Here is a 21,987-nt window from a genome sequence, read left to right on the forward strand (position 1 = left end):
TACTCATAAGCTAGAGGCAATAGTACTTGCTCAAACCTTTCACAAATTCTTCTCAACTCCTTAGATGCTTCATCCTTTTGGCAATAATCACATCTTTCAGTCATTCAGCTATTTAACCCTGGGATCAGATTCCTGGGAAAAATGATATTTGAATGATGGGCGTTTCCTAAAATATTTTGTATTTTATTTCATACTCCTATTTTCAATGCGCTTTTATGTATAGTAATTTTTGCTTCTTTTCTTAAGCTTTATATTATCTCTTTTTACTGATGAAAAATTAAAGTGCAGGGCTGGAGGCAGGACTTATAGCCGAGAAGTTGCCTTTATGTGGGTCCAGGTCTGGGTATGGCCCCAGGTCGTGGCCCCAGGCCCTGCCCAGCCTCAGGTGTTGCTGACTGGAAGAAGATTTAGTAGTCACTGGAGTACAAGAAGAGATTTTTTTCCTGTTAGGAAGGAAATGCTTCATAGAAGAATGAAGTCTCCGTTCCTTCTTCATGCACGCTACACTCTTTATTGTGCCTGTGATGTGTTTGGGGTATGCAAGCTGGTATCTCCTCAAAGGTCAGCTTAATAGTGTTCTGGAAACACAGGCCTATTGTGAAGTCCTGACCAATTTCTTACAGCAGAATATAAGCCTGTGAGAACTGTAGGGTTCTAAACCCTACAACTCATAGTCAGTATGGCGAAGTGTCTGGGCAAGGAGACCGAAGTTCTAATCGGGATTCTCCACTAATTAGCCCAGTAATGTTCCTGTAAGTTGTTTCTGCTCTCTGAGCCTCAATTTTCCAATCTATAAAATACAGGGTTGAAGTAGATCAATCTTTCTCACACTGCGGGGTATAGACATATCTTAGGAGCAGTGAATTCTCTATGAGAATTTATTTTTTCCCCAACCTTTTAATTAAAAATATTTCAAACCTACAGAAAAGTCGGAAGAATAAGATGAGAACATCCACACATTCTTCACTTGGTCTTACTAATTATTTGCTTTTTGTCTTCGATTAGTTTTTCATGTTGATAAAAAGTCATACAAGCTTTTCTCTGAATCCTTAAGCTGTCCCCCTTATAACGTAAGGCCGCTGCCCCCACCAGAGCTGGTGTTGGTTGGTGTGTATCTTCCCTTTGGCTCAGGCAGTGCTACTTTCATTTCCGTGGGATGCCCAGAAAAGAAGAGTTCTCAACAGTACTCACAGTGATAGAAGGCCGAACGCTATCACGGGGCCCCATGTAAACGAAGGCTGTCCTGTAACTTTAACAAAGAAAGGAGTGGGCGTGTCAAACACAGAAGAACCTTCTCCAAAGACGTCATTACCATATTCGTATTACCAGTAGCAATTTAGTTTGAGCAAAACAACATCATTTGGCAAATTAAATTAATGTTATTAAGTTAAATTTCATTGCTTTGGTGGTAATCTTTTTATTGAATTTGTACATCTATTTTATTATAGTTGTTCAAGAGCCATGAGCATAAGGAATTTATGTCTATAATAATGTTGGTGCAGACTTGAACAGTACTACTATAAAAATAAAACTGGGGCATGCAAGAATATGTTACTGGGAGCATATCCATTAACCCTGTTTATAAACTGTGAGTTGGAACGTCAACTTCAGGAGCTGTGCCTCCAGGGCTGCCTTGGGGAGAGGATCGGGAAAGAGAATAAGGCAGTTGAAATAAGTGGATTCCTTTACCCCATTTTGGTATATTGGAATTCTGTGCAAGATTTTGTTTGGAAAAAAGGAGTATGAACACCATGGTTCTAGATTATTTCTAAGAACCAATTCAGCTTTAGTAACTAAAACCCACTTATTTTCACTGACAGTGGAAAGTATTGGTAGCTATGGACCCTCTCTCATCCCCATTCCCCTTGACATCTATCTCATTGTCTTTAGTGTGTGTTATGTGAGGTTTTGTGTGTGTACACACATATATATATATATATATATATGAGACAGAGATTCATTTTGAGGAATTGACCCACACAGTTGTGGAGGTACAAGTCCAAGATTTGCAGGGTAGACCAGCAGGCTGGAAACTCAGGATGGAGCCAGTGCTGCAGTTCAAGTGTGAAGGCCGTCTGCTGGGAGAGTTCCTTCTTGCTTGGAGAGGTCAGTCTTTGTTCTATTAGGACTTTCAAGTGATTGGACGAGGCTCACCCATATTCTAGGGAGCAATCTGCTTTCCTCAAAGTCCACTGACCTAAATGTTAATCTCATCCAAAAACACCCACACAGAAACATCCAGAATAATGTTTGACCAACTGTCTGGGCACCATGGTCCAGCCAAGTTGACACATAAAACCAACCATCACAACATGTATCAGCTAGTTTCACCTAAAAATGTTAGAATGGAGAAAAGAATTTGTTCTCAACAATGTCAAAATCCTTCTGAGTGGTGCAGGCCAGGTAGATGCCCATTTCTGAAGGCCTCCAAGTGGCAGGGGCTGTGTCTGTTTTGTTTACTCCAGCACCCTCACATCTAAGCAGCGCCCGGCGGATGCAATCTGTGCTGTCTGTATCTGTGGACTGGCGGAATGAGATGGGATACCAGGCCATTTTGTAGCATGTACCACAGCTGGGAGAAACAAGCTTTATTCAAATAACATTCTGTAAGTCAAGAAGGACAACTAATTACCTGGTTTTATTCATTCTTAGAAGCTGAGTTTTGATAGGGGAAGTCAAAACCTTCCACAATACCTGGCCAGATTCCTTAATGTGAGACTGTCTTAAAGTAACAAAAGTATTTGCTGCGAGTGACTTACACTCTGAGATCTAATGACCCGCGTGGATTTTCCAGCACACAACTCAGGTATTCTTACATACAAGATAAAAAGACTATACCAGGAAGCAAGGACCCTCCAGGCTCCCCACTGAGCGAATGACAGACTTAGCCAGTGAGCAAAGAGCTCTGGCTCCGGTTTGATCTGATTCTCAGCCTCTTGCATTGCCATCCGCCGCTGACGCATCCCGAGTGCCTCCTTTATGGCCCGTCCTGGGAAGGCCTTCTCCGTGCAGCCCATTTCTCTGCAGCCTCCCTTGCAGCTCTGCAGCACAATAGGGCCTGTGCAACCTCCAGGACGATGGCCTGACGTGCTGACTGAAGTGCAAGCTGAAGACGGTGCCCTCCCCACACGCCGCTTATGTGCTTACCTTTGACCTAGCTGGAATTCAAGACAATATAGTTTCATTCTATGCCACGGCGTTAAACGTTTTTATTCTGCTCCTCAAATGACTCTGTTCACAGAGTTTGCGCCTTCCAGTGTCATCTCTTTATAAAGCGTAGGGCCCAGGTCCAAACAGCTCTCCACGTAGCACCTCTCTCACGGCGCCTGTGTATAAGCAACTCCTCAACACAAACTTTAAAAAGATGTTTTCTTATCAGAAAAGAAAAATATGCTCCTTAGAAGATATGTGAGAAATACATGAAAGGAGAAAAAAGGTATTGCCACTAATTTCGCCACTGTTAACATTTGAAGGACTGTATGAAGTTTAAAGATTCAGAAAAATGTATAGTAATTAAATCACCTCCCCAAATACCATGTTAATATTTTGTCATAAAAGGTTCGCAAAGACCTTAATTTTATAACGGAAATAGAAGATTGCAGATAAAGTTGAGGCTGCCTTTGTTCCTTCCGCGGTCTTGCTCCCTCCTCTCGCCAGAGGTAACTGCTGTCACGCTGGGGAGGGGACGTAGGAGGACAGGAGAAAGGTAAGCACACAGGTTCTAGACAGACACAGCCAACAAGAAAGCTGAGCTTGGGCGGTCCCATTGCAGGCTGCTCAGTCCAACACTGCTCCAAAAGGAGCCGAGGGACACTGGCACTGAGCGTAGGGGGCCGGTCCAGAAGGCCAGGCTTTGAGTCAAAGTGTGGGGTCCGTACAGACCGCGTGATCATTTCTCATTTAACATTACTTTGATTAGTTTCCAAGAGCTTGGGAAAAAGCCATCTGGGAAACAAAAGGGAGATTTGGGTTGGGACTCAGACCACCAGGGAGCCCCTGAGCTGGCCCGCCTCCTAGGACAAGTGGAGCTCGCACCATGGCCCCACGCCAGGACTCCACGGGGCGGTTTCCATGGGCGTGAATAGGCCCACATCAGAATTCCAGGGCACAGAAGCGGATTCCAAACAGAAAGGAACTCTCTGAATAGAGAGTGAAACTTTGAGCGTTCGCATCTCTTCCCCCATCCCCAGCCCACTCTCAGAACCTCCTCCTCGATCCCTTGTCACCTCCAGGTTTACTCACTGGGTGAGAGGCCACACTTGGGAGCCTGGTCTCTCTCCCTTGTAAGCGTCCAAGGGGAGGGCTGTTGCCCCTAGAAACCCGGCAGTGCGCTGTCCTGTCCTAGAGGAAATGGACTGTGAGGCAATGTGAGGCCATCACGCTCTTTTTCTTTTACCACACATCTGGTCTGGCTCCGATTTGTGACACTTCTGCCTATGAAACAGGGCAGAGCGGTGACGGGGGCTCCAGCACTCAGCCTTCACTGAGCATGGCGGTGAGGCTCAGCACAGCATTTGCCACATTCTTGGTGTTTTGAAAAAAATCGAGTTCATTTTAGCTGGCAGCTTGTATGTTATTATCCCATAGGGAAGGTGTCAAAAGGCCACATTTCTTACTGTGCGATTATCCTCTAATTTAAACTTAAACCAATGTGGTGAAAGAGACGCCTAAGTTGTCAGACTCTCAAAAGCTCAAGAAAACGTATTTTATTCCAGTCCATGTGACCCACCTAGGATCATGAGATGAATAAAATTCACGTCTATGGTGCTGCCAATTAATTCCTTTACTTTTTGGTTTTCTTGAATGAAAAACTGAAACGTTAAATATATTGCTATTGAAATGTATCTTTTTCACGGATGAGGCACTAAAGACTGCTTATATAATAAAGAATTTTTGCAATAATATTTGGAAAGCACTTGAGCGTTTTCAAATCATATACACACAATCTCATTTGTGTGTTTGGATTTTCAGCTCTTGCTGCCTGCTTGTAATTGATCTGTGCGGAAGTCGACTCCATGACGGGCCCTGTTTAACCTCCAATGTCCTGTGTTCTGTGGAGCTGCTCCAGGAGCTGCCCTTCTTTTCTGAAAGAAAAGAAAACTTTCTTTCACAGCTCCGAAACACAACTTCCAGGGGGAGTAGGTGGAACCACATGAAACTGCCGTTTGTAGGCCAGAAATGTTGAGTTACTGGTAACTTCACATAGTCCAACCTAATATTTTGGTCTAAACAAGGTTTGTGAGCAGAGATGCCATTCACTGAAAGTTTACCTTGTCTGGATTCTTCTTTTCTGGATTGCCCAAGGTGGAAACTGTTCTAAATGCTTTAAACGTATCAGGTCCTTCAGTCTTCACCATAACCTCCTGAAGTTTGGCCCTCTTATTAGCTACATTTCACCAATGAGAAACCAGGGACCAACAGATTCAATAATTCGCTGTCTTCACCAGCTGGGATGTGATTAAACCCAGCTTTGGGCCTGGCAGTCTGGGTCTAAGACTGTGCTTTTCACTCTGCTATGCTGTCTTCTCACCCAAGGGAACCAGAGAACGGCGTGCCAGGTGGGGGTGGGCCGGGGCAAGAAAAAATGATTCATATGAATGTCAGGAGGGTTTAGATATTTTCAGCTAAAAGTAAAGGTGAACCCTCACTGAAATGGTGTAAGCCATAGGAAATGTGTTAGCTACCTAAGAAATCTAGAGATTGGGCAGTGGCAGGGCTGGTTTTACAGAACAACAGTGTCATCAAGGACCAGGGTGCCTCCATCTTTGTGCTCTGCCATCCTCCACATACTGGCTTGTTCACTCGGCTGTTTCCCAAATGGCTGCCGTGGGTCTGGGCTTCACGTGCCAACAACAAGACCCAGGTGGAAAAAGGGAATCAACCCTGTCTCTGTCCCATATTAAGACTGAGGAAACCTTCCGGCTCCTCAACAGACCTCTCACATGTCATGGATCAGAAATTGGTTTAAGCATGGTCTCACAAACTTGCTTAAACCAATGACTTGGCAAAGGGAAGGAGATCGCCATGATTGACAAAACGAAGATTCCATGTTGGGGCTGGAAGGGCCCTAGACTGTTATGAAGGTCAAGGCCATCTAGAGCAGGGGGAAACAAAGCTGGGCTTCTGTCAGCAAGAAGGAAGGTGGGGGATGGCTGCCACAGGTAAGTTCAGAGGTGGGCTGTAGAGAGGGAGCCCAAAGTTTGGAACTGGCCAGCGGTGGAGCCAGAATGAGAACTAGTGTGAATAAATGAGGAAAGCTTCAGCTGAATTAACAGCCTCAAATACCCATGACTTGATTTTATTGGATTGGTAGGTATGTGATAAGTAATATGCAGAGCAATGGTTCTCAAATGTTCCATATGTATATATTCATTAAAAAATAACAATAATAAACTTCTTTACCTGGTAACACAAATGACATTCCTTAAACTGTATTTAAACTATAAAAGATAGTTCAGTTAGTAGAGTAGACTTGTTTTACATTTTTACGAGTCTCTTTAATGTCTGAGCTAATAAAAGACAGCTCTCATGTCTGCTTCTACATTCAATCTGTTGTGATGTGTTGCTTGTTTGAAGAATATGAAGAAAATCACACAGATAGATAGTTGGAGAAGGGAGGAGTATTTTAAAAGCTTTTCCAGATAATTGTGAATATTCTTTTATACTACACCAAAACTCAACAAGAGATAGAATTTAATAGCTGCAACGTGGAATCAGAAACCATAATAATGAACTTTTCATACTTTGTTACATTAAACCCCAGTGGTCTATTTGATGCTTTGAATGGATATTTTACTCATGGATGTTTCAATAACATCACACATTTTGCATTTGAAAAATATTGGTTTCCTGAGTTATGGAAATCTTCAAGTGTCGATAAACCATTACAATACAAAAGAATTCATTAACATCACCACCTATCCTATAAGGAAATTATTGGAAGCTGTCAAACTCATGGTGATTAACTCAAGTTTTACAGTATTCTAATTTTACCCTGAAAGTTCAATTTTATCATTGGCAAGAAAAACTGTCAATTGTTTTCCTTGAAATGGAAGGTCCACGTTGTTCATTCTCAGTACAATGTCTGCCAGACACTCGTCTGAATAATCAGAATTTATTTGTCTGCTGTTCTTTCGAGTAAAAATGGTGTTCCATGACAAAAGTAGCTTGTTTAGCGCACAACCGACACAATTGCGCAGGTGTTTTTCTTTGAGACTACCATCACACTTCAACACACAGTACAAGTGGTTCCCATGTTGTCATGCAGAAATATTAAAAAGACATGCTTTCAAGGAGTAGAGTTTTAACGAAATTAACAACTTTTATAGCTTTATCAAGGACATTCCGAAGTGAAACTGCTTTTGTTTTGTTTTTTAACCGCACGATGAAGAATACAAAGTCTGATAGTACAATTTAATGCCACTGCCTTGATCGTGCCAGCAGTTTTACTCACTTTGGCTTTTGTATCATCCGTGCAATGTCAACAGACTTGTTCCGGGATAAACCATGAGATTCAAAGAAGTTACTCAACACTTTGTGTTTCTTGCCAAGTGTTCCTGTAGAAGATCTTCGATAATTATTGGTTGGGGCTGATAACAGATGAATACATGCAAAACAGCGAGCCCAGCCACATCTATGGATTTGTCCCATTGCTAAAGCAAAAGTATAATTTCCGCAGATGAGATATTGACTCAGTTGTCATATTGGGTAGTCAAATCTTTAATGCAACAAGCTCCTGTGTCCTTGGAATGTGGCACTACCACGATTTCCGTTACTGACCTTTCATCCAGCAGGCATTCTGCAACATCAGCTGTAAAGGTTTTGTAAGGCTTTCAACTACTGGGTACGTTTCTCCAGCCAAGGCAATAAGATAACTTATTCTGTAAGATACTTTGGAAGTTTTCTTATTTCTAATATGAAAAACTGTAATAATTTTTAACTTTTAAAGAGTTCATCACATCTACATTTAAAATATTTAATTCGTTTTTCTTTAAACACTGAGTGACTGGTCTCCAGGTGATACCATAACTTAATTGACATCATAATACTTTCTTTTTTCTAAATTAGCAAACTTTATTTTTTAGAAAAGTTTTAAGTTCACAGCAAAATTGAGCAAAAAGCACAGAGTTCCCATATAGCCCCTCTACCAAAAATACACACAACCTCACAAAATACACATAACGTAGTCTGCAAATGAGCCCCTCAACGGCATTCTTCATTTCAGTTGCAGTGTTTTTGATCTCTAGCATTTCTTTTTGATTATTTCTTAGAATTTCTACCCCTCTCATTACATTATTCTTCCATTCTTGCATGTTGTCTGCTTTTTCCATTAAAGTCCCTAGCATTTTAATCATAGTTTTTTAAAATTCCTGGTCTGATAATTCCAGCATTCCTGCCATATCTGACTCTGGTTCTGATGCTTGTTCAATCTCGTCAAACTATGTTTGTATGACTTTTAGTATGCCTTGTTCTTTTTTGTTGAAAGATGGACACGAAGTACTGAGTAAAAAGAAGCATGGTAAATAGGCCTTTAGTAACGCAGTGGTAAAGTGTGGGGTAGGGGTAGTGTTCTCTGGTTCTGCGATTAGGTCTCAGTCTTTTGAGCCAGGGCCACTAGACTGGCAACTTCCCCAATGCTTCTCAGTTTCCTGCCCCTTCTTTGGTGGGACAGAATGTCTAGATGGCGTAGAGTTGGATGTTTCCCTGCATGTGGAAAGCTAGATGGGGCTGGAGTTGAGTAACTCCCTTTCCCAAGGTCAGTTAGACTCTGATGAAGCCCCAGCAGGTTAGGCTCTGGGTAAACTGTTTCTTCTGAGGGCAGACCTTGTTAAACAGACTTCTCTGGGAATGTCGAAATGGTTCCTTTTCCCTCCCCTGCTGGCCGCATGAGGGAATTTTTCCTGCAGTGTTCACTGTGAAGACCTGGCAGAGCTCTTGGAGGTAAAACTCACAAAGTTACAGGGACTCTCCTATGATTGGGTCCCCCTAGAGTTTTTTTTTTTTCTTTTTAAAGATTGGCACCTGAACTAACATCTGTTGCCCATCTTATTTTTTTCCTTCTTCTTCTTCTCCTGAAAGCCCCCCAGTACATAGATGTATATTCTAGCTGTAGGTCCTTCTAACTCTGCTGTGTGAGACGCCACCTCAGCATGGCTTGATGAGCGGCGCCATGTCCGCGCCTAGGATCCAAACTGGGGAAACCCTGGGCCCCTGAAGCAGAGTGTGTGAACTTAACCACTTGGCCACGGGGCTGGCCCCCGACTCCCCACGGAGTTTTTAACTCTCAGATTGTCCCCTTTGGGTCTCCAGCAATTTTCCATTATAGTTCAGGTCTCCCTAACCTGCTCTGGTTCCCACGGAGTTTTCTGCTTGGGGATTTCATGTCTGGTGAGTTGTCATTCTCTCCGTCCACCTGTCTGTCTCTCTAACTTTTCGGACAGCAGTTTGCCCTATGACCTCGCTTCTCCGACGACAGATCGAAGAAGAGTTGTTGATTTTTTCAGTGTGTTTAGCTTTTTACCTTTTCTAAGGATGGAGTGGTGACTTCTAAGCTCTGTACGTGATGGACCAGAAACTGGAAGTCATCCATGATAATACTTTTAGAATAATAACAAAATAAATTATTAACACATATACAGCCAAGGAAAAGATAACATTTGCTATATTTTCATTTCTTGTTCACAGTTTCACCCTGTTTCTTGGAAGATTCCTCCCTTCTGAGTCAGAGCAACATCTTTATACATACACAGGAGCTGCGGGCTGAGGAAGCTAATTCACCCTTAAAAATAAGAAAGGTATATTATAAATAAATTTTTTTATTTTGGAAACAAATGCCATGAAATTTTAAAATAGTAAGTTTTAGATAAAGTTTTACATTTTAGAAAAGTTTTTTAAAATGTAAAACTGTATTTACAAATCGAAATAACAAAGTATGCTTACTTTGTGAGTTTCCCCATAAGCTTGAGGCAAACTTCAGGATTTCAAAATAACAATTTACTGGACAACAATGAGTTTAAAGAGATTATAGCAAGTAAAACTGAAGGTGGTATGAGCTCAGTAAAAGTACTGAAAACAAATTTAGTTAATCTCTGAAAATGCACGTATTTATATCCTAAACCTACTTTCTTGGAAAATTCTAGAAAACATTTCTGAGCAAATGAAAGTACAAAAGGCAAATAATGTTTTTGTTTTTGTTTTTTAAAGATTTTATTTTTCCTTTTTCTCCCAAAGCCCCCCCAGTACATAGTTGTGTATTCTTGGATGTGGGTCCCTCTAGTTGTGACATGTGGGACGCCACCTCAGCATGGCCTGACGAGCGGTGCCATGTCTGCGCCCAGGATTCGAAGTGGCGAAACCCTGGGCTGCTGAAGCAGAGTGCGCGAACTTAACCACTTGGCCCTGGGGCCGACCCCTAAAGTTTTAATATTATTACAAAAATAGTTTTAACCTCGCAAACCTCCTGAAAGGGTCTTGTGATCTCACAGGGGTCCCCAGACCACATTCTGAGAACTGCTAGATTAGCAAAAAGGTCCAGAGACAGACAAACAGAAGTCAAACACAGCCACTTGGCCTGACTTATCGATGAGTGCATTTTGTGGTGGACCAAGTGTTTTTCACTTGTGCTTACAATGGAAAACAATGACTATTGTAGAAAGTTCCTTTGAAACATTGAGATATTTTCAGTTAGAGGAGGAAGGAACAGTTTAAATTAGAAGAGAGAACACCACTCCGGCGTCCGAAGTCTTCAGTTTTAATGCAGCCCTTTTTGACTACTGTCTCTTCATCACGCCCTTCATCTGTAAAATGAAAGCTTTAGACCAGGTGTGTGATTTTAAAAATCTCTTGCTGTTCCAACCATTTCTCATTAATTAATGTGACAAAAGCATAGTAATTTTTATGCTCTCACCACTACAAAGCTGTGTCAGTTCACAAGAGGGCAGGAAAATATGGCCTTAGCAGTTTCTACAGACTTGCAGAATGATCCTCGCCAGCGGGGTCCTCACGAGAGATAACAGCCCTGCTGGCCAGCATCCCGAGAGCTCAGTTTGGAGACTTAAGGAGATCAAACTCTGGTTTTAACCAAAAATATCTCCACTATTTGGCCTGCAGAAAAAAAGCAAAAACAAAACCTTTGATTTGACTAAAATACCAGGAGAGAGGGACACCATCTGTGTGACCTTACTAAGGAATTTTGAAACTGAGTGGCTAAGAGGGAAATTTGCGAGTGAGTTGCAGTACTTAATTTACTGTTTTTAAGACTGCCTAGGAAACTTATTGAGGGAAAAAAGAGCAACAGTAACTGACTTGCAACAGTTCAGGTGTCCCACTCAGAACCCAATAGAAACAGACAGTGCTGTGGGGCTGGCCCCACGGCCGAGTGGTTAAGTTTGTGCTCTCTGCTTCAGTGGCCCAGGGTTTTGCCAGTTTGGATCCTGGGCGCAGATCTAGCACCGCTCATCAAGCCACGCAAAGGCGGCGTCCCACATAACACAACCAGAAGGACCTACGACTAGAATATACAGGGGGCTTTGGGGAGAAGAAGAAGCAAAAAAGAAAAATACAATTGAAAATATAATTGAAGAAAACACCTATTTCAATTGTCTCACAAAAAGATAAAATAGCTAAAAATAAACTTACTAATAAATGTGAAGTTTCTACAAAGAAAATTTTTTTCCAGTTTTATTGAGAAATAATTGACATGTATCACTGTGTAAGTTTAAGGCATACAGCATGATGGTTTGAGTTACATATGTTATGAAATGATGGCCACAATAGCTTTAGTTGATATCCATCAGTTCATATAGATACAATAAATAGAAAGAAAATTTTTAAATTTACTTTTGGACACGAAAGAAAAACTGATCAAGTGGAAAGTAAACTGAGTTCTTAGCTAACAAGACTCAATATCATAAAGACATCAAGTCTCCCTAAGTTGATCTATAAATTTAGTAAAATTCCAATAAAATTTTTAAATAGATCTTTAAATTAGAGGAATTGAGTCTAAACTTTGTGTGAAAAAAATAAACATTGGGCCAGCCTGAGGGCACAGCGGTTAAGTTTGCACATTCCGCTTTAGTGGCCCTGGGTTCACAAGTTTGGATCCTGGGTGCGGACATGGCACTGCTTGGCACGCCATTCTATGGCAGGTGTCCCACATATAAAGTAGAGGAAGATGGGCACAGATGTTAGCTCAGGGCCAGTCTTCCTCAGCAAAAAAAGAGGAGGATTGGCAGCAGATGTTAGCTGAGGGCTAATCTTCCTCAAAGACAGAAAGAAAGAAGGAAGGAAGGAGGGAAGGAGGGAGGGAGGGAGGAAGGGAGAGAGAGAGAGAGAGAGACTGAGAGAGAGAGAGAGAGAGAGAGAAAGAAAGAAAGATTTGGCAGTAAAATTCTGAGAAAGAAGAGTAATTAAGGGGGTTGGACCAACCAGATATTTTAAATATTATCAACTTTAATAATAAAATAATATGTTACACACAAATCAATAGAAATGATGAGAAAGTCCAGAAATAGAGCCAAATACATATAGAAATGTATAATATGGTGCAGATGGCATTAAAATCAATGGTGAAAAAACAAGAGTGTTCAATAAATAGTCTTGGAACTACGGGGTAAACACATGGACAAATTCCAAAGGGCTACATATTTATTTATTTATTTATTTATTTGGAAGCCTGGCCCTGAGCTAACATCCGTGCCCATCTTCCTCTACTTTATATGTGGGACGCCTGCCACAGCACAGCTTGATGAGTGGTGCGTAGGTCCACACCCAGGATCCGAACTGGTGAAACCAAGGCCACTAAAGCCAAATGTGCAAACTTAACCACTGCACCACCAGGCCAGCCCCAAAGGTCTACATATTTAGGTATAAGAAAGTAAGCTGCAAGAGCATGAGAGTGGCCAGAGCAAAATTGTTTCTAAGCTTAAAGTGGGTGCAGCCTGCCGCTCCACTCTGAGGAGCTGAGGTGGCAAATAAGCAACAACTCTCGTGAGCTACAAAACCCCCTGGTGATCCTGCCCGACCTTCCGAGGTGAAAACGATACACTGCATCGTCGCTTCTCCTCCCCCATCTCACGTGACAAAAATGCCTCTTCGGCTTGTCCTAACAGGAAACATCCGTGGTTCAGCCTAATCCAGCTGACACATTTCAAAACCACCACCATGAAATGGCACACAATCAAAGTTTTCTATCCTGGCGTTGTTAGTTAAAGCAAAATATTGTGAAGAACCTGTAGGGCCATCGCAAAGGTTCCGGTGAAGCAAATTGTGGTCATCTGTAAACTGAAATACTGCACAGTCACAAAAACAATGAAACAGCTCTTTATTTACTGACATGACACCATCTCTAAAATGTTGTATCAATTGAAAAAGGGAGTTGAAATAAGAGGGTTTTTAAAAGGAAAGAAAATATATTCTTATTTGCTTGTATATGCATAAAATATTTCTCAAAGGATACATAAGAAAGTGTTAATATTCATTGATTCCAGGGAGGGAAAATAGTGGCTGAGGGACCGGGGTTCCAAGAAAATATCCTTTCATACCTATTGAATTTTGAATCATATGAACTGACCTATTTTCGAATTAATCAAATTTAAGAAACAAATGAAAACAAACAAAAGGGTGTGCACTGAACATCCAACACGTACCTGGCACAGTGCTAGATGTTGTCTAGACCACGAAGATAACTCAGCCTTGGAATATCTCCTTCCCTGAAGGAACTAAGCGTCCTCCTGGGTTTTTCTTCTTCCACGTTCCTTAAGTGTCAGTGTTCTGCAGGGTTCTGGGAACCACTTCTTTTCTCATTCCTGGATAACCCCATCCACGCTAGTAGATTCCACGTCATCTATTTGCTGAATTGTCCCAAATGTGTGTCTCTAACTTTGTAGTCACCCCTGGGTTTTAGACATGTGTATCTGTTTCTAGTTCATTTTGACAGAATGGTTCCCACAAGTACCAACACGTCTAAAGTCAAATCAACCATCTTCCCGCTCCCAGAGAGGGCCCCTGGATTCCCGAAACCTGATCTTCCTCCCAAATTTACTATCTGAATGGATTTTTCATTCTGTGCTTTATCATTACCTACTATTTATTATAACAGAAGAGTTAATTTTTACAAGTCTGTCTTTTTTGTTGGCTCATTTTCTGTTTTTCGCTTGAATGCTAAGAAAGGCTTTTCCTACTCCAAAATGAGAAAAAAGAATTGTTCATGTTTTCTTCCATTTCTCTTATGGTTTAATTAAATCTTTTATCTTTCTGAAATTTATTTTGGTGTGAGGTAGGGATCTAAAATCCCGACACCGCTTACTGAAAAAAAGAATCATCCTTTCTCTTATTTGTTTGAATAAGTTTTCAGCTGAATAAGTTTTCAGCTGATTCTTTGGGGGTTTCCAGGTAGTTAATATAACTAGTGAAAATTTTACTCTCCTATCCAATATTTACACCACTTATACTAGTCAGAATGTTTTGGTTGCCCATAATAGAAATCCAATTTAAACTGTCTTACGCAAGAAATGAAAATACCAGAATAGGCAGAAGTTGCTTCTGTCATGGCTGAATTTGGGGATTCATACAATGTCTTGAACAATTTCTCTCTGTCCCTTGGCTCTGCTTCTTTCTGTGTGGTTCTCTTTTTCAGATAGGTCCACTATAAACAGAGGCCAGATGCTAAATCAACTGCAGGCTCTCACTTGACAGACTTTTTTTTGTCCTGGTGACTTAACTCCACGGAACATTAGTAGGCTGCCTGACAGTGTTATTTTTAGTCACTTTATTTGCCAAAACCCAATGCAGAGGTTATCATCTTGTCATGCTGGGCTAGGCAGCTCTGTGAATAACTTTACCAGCAGTTAAACAGTTGGAGTTGGACCACACCTTCTTGTCTAGTTTTTTTGACAGAAAGAGTTGGCTAAGCTCTGCTTCCCACCAAAACTTCTTAGTTTGGGGTTATGGAGGAAAAATGGACTTTGGAGTTTGCAGAAGGGGTCTTTCCTTTGCACGAACATCCACTTCTGCTGCATTTCAACCCTATTGTCCAAAGAAGTCTCCGGAGGGAAGCCTCTCCATCTCTGTTCCACAGCCGTGCAGGGAGGCAAATGTGAGCAAGGCCTAGGAGTTTGAGTTTTCTAGTAGTTCACGTTCCTACTATGCACCCCCCATTGCAATCGCCAGACTCCAATTTTTAGGGTTTAAACCTTAGCAATAGAGGTGGGAGCAAAGTACAAAATTCAGTTATTGCAGCTTGGCATGATTATTAGACTGGATCTCAGCATTTTCAAATATTTGGCTTTTGTCCCTTTTTGTTTCCAGCCAAGCCACCTTGGTCTGGAAGCTGTCAATTTGCTGGTACATTTTACTAAAGGCTTTGAGTCTGATTTAAGCCTTACTATCAGAGGGCTGAGGTGCAGGGGTCTTCGTTGGTGACTTACGGTAGATTACCAGCTTCCCTTCCTGGGGTGGGGAAGTCCAGTGGCCCCCAGCTCCACATTTTCCCCGAGGGTCTTTTACTTATAAACCAACTCTCTGTACCAATTTCCACCTTTGTTAAAGCCTTTGTATTTGAAACCCTAGTGGAGTGTTTATGCCTACTGTACTCCCTCAAAGTTCTCCCAGGGCTTAGCTCTCTGCCCTTTGCCCACCCCATTTCCACACACACTCCATGCGCAGGTTCTCCTCCCTCGCTACCTCACTGGGTGTCAAAGTCATCTTTGGTTTTACTGTTGCTGGAGGAGTGGGGGGGAGCAATATTCCTAGAAGTTGTCATAGTAAAGCCAGATGGCGGCAAAGCAGACACCAGTGGCAGGGGCCAGGCATCTCTCCTACCTTGGCCTCTCCTACCAGTCACCAGTGGCTGACTGGTGAGGGTGTCTGTGGCAGACAGAGTCAGGTTTCCACTCGTGTGAAGGCTGAACAGTTGACTGGCACAGGTTCCGGATGCAGGCAGTTTGAATTTTCTAACCACATGGGAAGCGAGAGACCATAGTGAAAAATAACAGTGAGATCGGATCGTGAGACGATATTTGCGGTATCTTAAACCAGACATGGTTTAACATCTAGAGTCCACAAGGATAGAAAAGAAGACAGGAATCCAACTGAAAAAGAGGGACTGGCAAACCCAAACGGCAACAACAACAAAATAGGCAATTCAAGAAGAAGAAGCCCAAAAGGCTAATAAGCATGTGAAGATACGTGCCATCTTGGTGGCAATGACAGAAATGAGATCAAACAAGAATGTCTCTCTTTATACTTGCTAGATTGGCATAAATAGAAAGCTGATGATGCTGAGAGCCAATGGAGATGTCTGTTCTGCAATGGGAATGGGAATGGTGCAGCCATTCTAGAGAGGCAGCTGGTGGTACTTACTCAAATCAGGTACTCTTAGCCTGTACCCAGCAGTCCCCTCCAGAAGAGCAGTTCTCACACTGGTCCACCAGGGGACATGTAAGAGGATGTTCACTGCAGCATTGGTTGTTACAGTGGGGATTTGGAGAGAACCTGAGTGTCCATCACAGACAGAATGGATAAGAAAAATGTGGTAGATGTACACTATAGGATACTCCGCAGCAGTGAGAAGCAATGAAATAGATGTGCATGCAGCATGGATGGACCTAAAGAAAAAGTCATTATCAAAAATGGTAAGAAACAGAATGGCAATATAGAACAATATCTTTATGTAAATTAATAATACATACACAATAGTGGTGATGGTTGCACAACATAGTGAATGTACTAAAACTCACTGAATTATGCATGCTAAAAGGGTGAATTATATGATATGTGGGTTATATCTCAATAAAAAATATGTAGTAAATGTTTTCATAAGAACAAATAAAAGAACACAATATCTCAAACACTTTAAAATGCTTGCCTGTAGAGGTTAGGAAAAAGGGAGTAAAAATGAGAGCAAAAATAAATAAAACAATAAAGCTTTGTGTGGGCCAACCATTAAAAACACGGATTGTTGGTCAGTGAGGACTCTAATCCAACAGCTCCAGGACTCTCCACTTCCTGCAGAGGGCCTTCTCTTGCCCACTCACCTGGCTCTTCCTGGGAAATGGTGCCATTTTCAGAATCTCCATCAACTTCTCTCCTACCCTCCTCCAATGTTGAGGCCAAGGTCCCTTCTACACCCAAAAGCCCTATTCTCTTCTTTTCTTTTCTAATAGCCCTTGACTCTACATTAGAAAAAGCCCTGATTGTCAAGAAAAACTGAGCAGTTTTTCTTTCTCATGGACACAGAGGGTTCAGTATTTAGATATCACAATTTTCTGATCTCCCCTGCCTCGAAGGGAGGGCAAATGTTTCCTTCTCTGGGGCAACTTTCTCTCCTCCACAGAGTGGGACAAACCACTGCTAATGGAACAAAGAAAAAACGAGCTCTGTTTTACATCCAAATAGCATGAATCTTCATACCTTGCTTTAACAGGTAATAGAAATCTATTCAAACTACCTTAAGCCAAGAAAAGGAGTTGCTGGTAGAATATAGGAGTATCTCTTGGAACTCAGAGGTTGAAGTATAGTCAGACTTTGGGAAGAAAATAAAACAGGAAGCTGGAAGCTGGAAAGCCGCCAAGAGCCAATAATTTTGTCTCCTGCCTCTCTCTCTCACTCTGTCAACTTTCTTTAATTTTCCATGCACAAGGTAGAATATGGGTTCCCCTACAGTTGGAACAATCAACAGAGATCCATATCATCAATGAACCTCAATTTCCAATTCCTGGGAGAAAAAACTTGATTGGCTCTACTTGAGTCCTATTGATTTAGCTGTTGGGGATGTGAGGCAGGTGTGGTGTTGGAGTGGAGAGTAAGGTCACATGCTCTGAAACCCATCCTGGGAGAGCGAGGACAATCCTCAAAGAAAGGGGCATGAGCTGGCCAGAAAGCTCCAGGAGTCTACTAAATTATCTATAGAAACACTCAAGTATTAATCAGAAATACAAATTTCATTTAATTTCAAGAAGCCAAAAATATACAGGCCACATTCTGTTGTCACAATACAATAATTTTAGAAATTAAAAACAGAAGTTTCAATTAAGACAGTCAATAAACATTTAAAACACTCCAGTGCTCGCTTCGGCAGCACGTATACTAAAATTGGAACCATACAGAGAAGATTAGCATGGCCCCTGCGCAACGATAACATATAAAATACTCCAATTATGTAGTAAGGCCAAACCTGTATTCAAGAAAATTCACCAGTTGAAATGATTTCATTATTAATTAGAAAAAAGTTAAAATAAATAAATCAAGAATTCTTCTCAAAAAATTAGTAAAGAAATAGCAAAAAGAAATTTTTTAATCCAAGGAAAGCAGAAGAAAGAAACTGAGAAAGTTAAGAGCTAAAATAAATAAATTTTGAAAAGCAAAATGATAGAATTAAATTCAAGAGCTATTTCTCCAAAAACAACAATCGACAATAAAATAGACATACCTCTAGCAAGTATAATTAAGAAAAATAAATACATTCATTAAATGTTAAAAAGGAGACAAACTTAGATGCAGAAGAGATTTAATAAGTATGAGAAGGACTTCTACAAAATAATATTAATACACTTGAAAAGTTGGACAAAATTAATGATTTTACATAAATGAGCAAAATACTGCAAAAAAAGTGGTAAAACTGAATGGAACAACAACCTTGGAAAAGTTGAAATTGGCCTTGAAAAAAAAAATTGCCAATGAAACAGACACATATTCTAGCTGACTCTAGCTGAGTCCTTTTCAAACTTTCAAAGTGTAAATAGTGCTAATGTTATTTAAAATGGTGCAGAACACAGGAAAAGATTCGCAATCTCCTCTTCATTGTACCAAGATCGCATAACTTTACTATCAAAACTTCATACAGTTAGACAATTAATGCCCAGTGTCACTTCCTCATGCCTCAGGACAGCCCCCTTTTTTGGCGAGTGTGGTGGGAGGTGGTGAATTGATCATTTAGTCCATATGCCCTGGGATGGTAGGGAGGCAGAGCTGGACCAGGTCAAGCCTGGCCGAGAAAAGGAATGAGATGTGGGCTTCCCTCCTTTGGTGTGAGGGATGAGGGCAGCTGTGGTTGTACATGGGGATTCAGCATTTGGTAAACTTTTTAGACTAATATGTATTTCCATATAAAACAAATTAAAAATCTCTAAACAATAGTTAACCTTACAGGTAAGACATTCTGATATTTTCTGTTATTTTATTTCATTTATTAAAGTGCCAAACAACACACTAAATTGCTTTTATTACCATTAATAGGTTGCAACCCACAATTTGAAAATCACTGGAGACATGGGATCACGTTAGGAGGTGCCATCCTTGGAGAAATGAGCATCTGTGTGAGCATGTGTGTGTGTGTATGTGTACAAACACACTTGTTCTCTAAAGGTTGTCATGTCACAGATATCTTCTGAGTATCTGCTTTGATCCTGATCCCCTTTTCTGACAATGCCTTTTTCCATGCATGGGGTGGGACCTGTTTCCTTGGTCATAGCCACTTGGACCAGGGTTGGACCTGAAGCCAGTTGGATTATGGCTTCTGAGAGAGGACTCTGTGGCTCTTAATAATGACTCCTTCACCACCTAAGCTAATTCAAGAGGGTTTCTAAACTTACGACCAAAACATCTCTCATTGTATAAGCATAGAAAACGTAATGTACTAAGTTTGAGATACAACTTTTAAATTCATTACATTGCCTTATTAAATATATTATTTGAATTTTCCATTTCAGGGGTTGGCAAACTATGGCCCAAGAGCCAAGTCCAGCCTATGGCTTGGTTTTATATAGCCCACCAATTAAGAATGATATTTACATTTTTAAAGGGCTGTGAAAAAAACAAAGTAGAACATGAGACTGTGTGTGCCCCACAATGCCTAAAATATGTACTATTTCCCTCTTCACAGAAAAAGTTTGCCAACTCCTGCTCTATATCCCTGACATTTCTTGTCTATTTGATCTGTCAAATATTCAGAGGTATATTAAACACACTCCTATTAAGTTTTTGCTTTACACATTTTGATGCTCTACTCTTCAACACATAAAAGTTTGTGAAAAGCATATCTTCCACATCTCATCATTTTACAAAACATAAAGTCATGTGCCACATAATGGTGTTGTGATCAACAGCAGACTGCATATATGACGGTGGTCCCAGAAGATTGGTACCATACAGCCTAGGCATGTGGTAGGCTATACCATCTAGGTTTCTATAAGTACTGCAGAGGAGGAAGAAATTTTCCCTTACCCTTCTAGGTTCTTCTGGCTGGCCTAAGGATTAAATTGACATGAGACAGATTAACAGGAGAAAAACAAACAAAAGTTTAATAGCATGTGTACCTGGGAGAAACCCAGGAAAACCAAGTAACTTGACAAAATGGCCGAAGCCCTCACCTTAAATACTCCCCTCAGCTAAAGACAAAAGAAGATGGTGGTGGTGGGGAGGGTCAGGGACTTCAGAGGGGAAGAAGGCAATTCATAGGCAGGTGAAAAGAAGCAAACATTTGAAAAACAAGTGTTGGTTTGGCCACACAGAAAAGAACAGAGGGGAGCCCAACAAACAGGTTTTTCTAGGTCCCTCTCTGTCCGTCATCTAGTTCACGTTATGCTAAGGTGATAGCTCACTTCCTGAGAATTTTATCTGAATTCTTTTAAGAAGTTAAGGAGGAGGTAACAAGAACAAGTTTGTGAGTCTTTTGTTTCTTAAAAATAATCAGCCTAAAATAATCCTCATGTTAAAGAGGCACATTTTGGAGTGGCAAATTTTGTTCCTGTTCGGTACACTCCATGATGTTTGCACGAGGACGAAATCACCTAATGATGCATTTCTCAGAATGTGTCCCCATCATTAAGTGATGTGTGACTGTATCGTAATTCTTGCTGTAGGTTTTGTTTGCAGTAGCCTGATATGTTTGCTCATCCTTTATCTTAACACTCTTTTGACAAAATTGTTTTAAGCTGCTTCTTACAAGAAATATAGATTGGTCTTGTTTTTTACTCAATCTGAAAATCTTCGGCTTATAAGAGAGAATGTAATAGCTAGAGTAAAGCATTTATTGCTATAATTTGTTTGAAGCTAGTTCCATTATCTTGTTTCTTGCTTTCAGTCAAAGTTCGGACTGAAATAGTGTATGCCCTAGGATGCTTTTGCCTACGAGTGATAACCTACTCTTTCCTAAACAACTAAGAAAGTTATCATCTCATCAATATATACCATATTCTGGGCCACAAAGCAAACTTTAACAAATTTTCAAAAATTGAAATCATATTAAATATGTTCCTTGACCATAACAAAATAAAACAAAAGTCAATAAAAGAAAGATACCTGAAAAAAATCTCAAAATATTAAACAACACGTATATAACCTCTGGGTCAAAGAGGAAGTCTAAAGGATAAGTAGAAAATATTTTGAACTGAATTAAAATAAATAATCAACATGTCAAAATTTGTAGAATGCACCTAAAGCAATTTAGGGGGAATTTATAGCACTAAACACTTATATTAGACAAGCAGAAAGGCCTCAAACAGTCTCAGTCAGTGTGGGCCGCTATAAAAAAATTACCACAGACCGGGCGGCTTGAACAACAAACATTTATTTCTCACTGTTCTGGAGGCTGGAAGTCTGAGATCAGGGTGCCGGCACGGCTGGGCTCTTGGCAACGGCCCTCAGAGACAGATTCCGTGTCCCCTCCTCTTTTTATAAGGGCATTAATCGCATCATGAGGCCCCCACTCTCATGACCTCATCTAACCCTAATCGCCACCCCAAAGCCCCACCTCTAAATAGCATCACATAGGGCTTCAGCATATGAATCTGGGAGGGAACACAAACCTTCAATCCACAACACACAATAATGTAAACTTCCACCTTATGAAATAGAAAAAGAGCAAATTAAACCCAAAGCAAGCAGAAAGAAGAAAATAAAAAGATAAGAGCTGAGATTAATACAATTAGAAACAAAAGAGAAAACAATAGAAAAATCAATGAAACCAAAAGCTAGTTCTTTGATAAGATT

General features: G+C 40.8%; 1 pseudogene; it reads left to right on the forward strand.

The window, feature by feature from the left end:
• The first annotated feature begins 18,060 nt into the window (after nucleotides 1–18,060).
• LOC139080166 (U6 spliceosomal RNA) lies at nucleotides 18,061–18,159 on the forward strand (annotated as a pseudogene).
• Nucleotides 18,160–21,987: the final 3,828 nt, after the last annotated feature.

This window comes from Equus przewalskii, chromosome 28 (genome assembly GCF_037783145.1).
Source record: "Equus przewalskii isolate Varuska chromosome 28, EquPr2, whole genome shotgun sequence".
Lineage (NCBI taxonomy): Eukaryota > Metazoa > Chordata > Mammalia > Perissodactyla > Equidae > Equus > Equus przewalskii.